The sequence below is a fragment of the Panicum virgatum genome, chromosome 6N (assembly GCF_016808335.1).
Source record: "Panicum virgatum strain AP13 chromosome 6N, P.virgatum_v5, whole genome shotgun sequence".
NCBI classification, from domain to species: Eukaryota; Viridiplantae; Streptophyta; class Magnoliopsida; order Poales; family Poaceae; genus Panicum; species Panicum virgatum.
Window position 1 is genome coordinate 30,617,916 of NC_053150.1, and position 3,214 is coordinate 30,621,129.

Consider the following 3,214-nt stretch of genomic DNA (forward strand, 5'->3'; position numbering starts at 1 on the left):
TCCCGTGATCTATAACTGCAGTAATCATGGTTTATGTGGTAGAAAATTTTTGTTTTTGCTACCCCATATTCCTACAAACTTGCGATCTAAACTCTAATTCTAAATAAGCAAAGAATGTTTCGAACACTTACAACTGAATAAGCATCCGTCGAGGTACAAGCGGAGAAGAGCGCCGACAAGCCCGGCACATCCCTCGACTATCTCCCTCACTCTCGTAGAGGTACAATTTGGAGAAGAGCGCCGTTGTCGGCGCCCCTCCTGAGTACCTCTACTCCTAAACTCCCTAAGATAACTCCTCACCTCAAGCGAGGACTCAAGAGAAGAGATGATGTGGTGTGTGGTGTGTTGTGTGTCTATTCTCACCCCCTCCCCTTGTATTTATAGGAGGGAGCCACTAGCCTCTTGCCCGAAAAATGAGCCAAACCGCCATTGGGGACCGACCACACCTCGCCACGTTTTATCAGAGAGGTGGTCGGGCCCGTGGGCCGCCACCACTTGGTTGGGCGACCGTGGGCTGGGCCTGTTTGGCCCAGTTTTCGGTCAGGTGGCTGCTAGGTGGACCCCCATGTGATATACATGTGCAAGGTCCTGTCTTGAGGTAGGCCCGTAGATCCTTGTGAACGCGTATGATTCGTCAAGAACTTGTTGCTTCGGATCAATGACGTGTCACCTTGTTTTTGGGGCTGCGTTCTCCTCTCATTTCCAAGCATAAGCAACCTGCACATAAATGTATACCAACACTCTGTGGAATTTGTTAGTAATAACTCCTACCACTAGTGTTGATGATCATCTTTGATATGCTCATGCAGGAGCTGATGAATTGCTCTGATGGTCGGGTTTGTATCTTGATGCTTGAAGCCTGTTTTATCTGTATTTCTACCTGAATTCCAATGTAGCAATATTACTAAGAGGAAATATGGAATTGGCTCTTTCTGGATAATATATGTAGGTATGAGATTTTATTCTCATGATTTCAGGCTCCAAGTGAACCTTGAAATAAGGCGTTAGCAGCGTCAACAGGCCTGCAGCCTGCTCTCCGGTTGTCTTCCTCGCAGCGAGCAGTGGCACAGAGCTACAGCGGCAGATAGGCATAGCCGTCTTCCTCAGCCTGAGATCTGCGTTCTAACGTGGTGAACCGGTGCCTCTACTGCAACCTGACGACGAGCAGCGGCAGTAGCGCTCGGCGAGGCGTAGAAGTTCCGGTGCTGCTGCCCGTCATGGAGTTCGCCGACGAGTGGCTTCAGCGGCGTCCATCCCCCGTCCAGCATGGTTTGCATTAGCAGGTGTAACCTCATGGATCCAACTTGACTGGATCCGTGGCCACCGGATCCATCGCTGCCGCTGGGATGAGGTGAGGCAGCTGGTGTTTTTTTTCCTTTCTCGATTCAATTTCTGCTAGCGATTCATGCATGTGCACCTTCCCTTTTGAGGTTATTCCGCCTGATGCTTCTGATTTGACAGGCGGGTAGGCAACTCGCAAATCTCAGCATCAAGGGCAGAACCATGCCTGGCCCTCGAGCCCTCCACTTCCGCCTCGATGGTTGAATGTAGCGATTAGACTTGGAGGTGCACCTCGCGAGCTTTATCTGCAGGACGCCATCCATGCCGAGTAAGTGGATTCATTTGCTGAAATCTCACCCCCTTAGTCTGTACTTTCTGTGAAACAATTCCATTTATGACCTACAATGTACCACGGCTAGGACTAACTTTCTGTGTTCTGGTCCTTTGGTAGCTCCGTGGCACAAGTTTTCTTGCTGAAATTGTAAATCCAGTGAATGCATACGGTAGATTTTCATGCATCTCATAGTTCAGTACTTGATTCAGAAATTAATTTAGTGATGCATTGTTGCAACCGAACTTGTAATATCCAGTTAATTGTATCAAATCTCATGTATTGGATTAATTTCCCCTCATTTGTTTCTTGTGAACAAGTGATTTATATAAACTTAAAAGTACTGCTTGCTTAGCTCACTTGATGATAAATAAAATGAGTTCTAATTAAACTGGCCTAGCTATCTTTTCTCTGTTCATGTTAATTTAAATCACAAACTGAACCCTCTTTTAATCACATATGTATTCTGAAAGTTTCAGTTGGAAATTTTGTCGCCTGGAAATTGCAATAATTACTTTCTTTTAAAATTAGTGATACTATGATAAAGCTAGTGCAATATTGCAGATAAAGATATCTTTTAAAGCCATATTGATGGCAACATTTCAGACTGATTTATGGTGGTTGTAGCCATCATTTGGTTATTTCCTTGTTCACTTGCCATATGATACTATTGTGATTCCATTGCCATCCAAAGAGTGTGATTTTGCTAGTATACTTGTATTTGATATATCGATCTGTTTGTAGCTCATTCACCTAGGTTACTTGTGTTGCTTTATTTTTATGATCTTCGAAAGTGTATATCGTGTATATCAGCTGCCCAAGCTTTCTAGTTTTCTAGGTTATAGTGCATTATTTTTTCTTTCGAGGAGTTCATTTTGCAAGTTAAAGAAAAAATTATAGTAGATCCTTTTTTGTTTGGAGGATACAAGTGTTCATTTCCAAGTTAAAGAAATGTTGCATGAGCATCCAGTATATGGTACACCGCTGTATAGTGTTGCAAATATTTTGACCTATCTCCTGTGTTTGTGGAAAATGCAATATGAACTTTTACATGGATTTAATATTTGCATGTCAGGGGCTCTCGGTCAGCAACAAGCGGCAATCTGATAGGCCATGAGGGGCTTAAGAAATATTTTGCTCTCAGTCAGCAACAAGCAGCAATCCAGCAAGGCATCAAGGGCAAGAAAGTACAAGGCTGCATCTTGTTATATTTTGCTGAACCTGTCTTTCGTAGTTTCTGTTGCATGAGTGGCTTAAATGCCATGTTGCTCTAGAGAATTATGAACCAGATTTGAAATATTGCTCTGGTGATGCTAACTTGGATGATAAAATTTTTGTCTTGTGGACTGAATTGATTATTTGATAAATAGGCTAAATTTTCCATGGGCTTTATGAATGGTTGTCAATCTGAGTGGAATTGTAATGGGCTGAAAAATGGCCCATCTTAGTGGCCCAGTTTCAAAATGAACCCTCTAACAAATGGGCTAGGTTTTTCTAAAAATACCACGTCATCAGCCATGTTGGATGCCACATCAGCCGCCACGTAGGATGCCATGTCAATGTCCATGTCATTGATGATCGAACACGTGGCGTTATTTGTGA

General features: G+C 43.5%; 1 long non-coding RNA gene across 1 annotated transcript; it reads left to right on the forward strand.

Annotated features, from left to right (window-relative positions):
* The first annotated feature begins 1,012 nt into the window (after nt 1–1,012).
* On the forward strand, nt 1,013–3,004 carry LOC120678543. Its single transcript, XR_005676625.1, has 3 exons — nt 1,013–1,351; nt 1,462–1,609; nt 2,688–3,004. It is a non-coding gene; the product is annotated as an uncharacterized LOC120678543 (long non-coding RNA).
* The last annotated feature ends 210 nt before the right edge of the window (nt 3,005–3,214 follow it).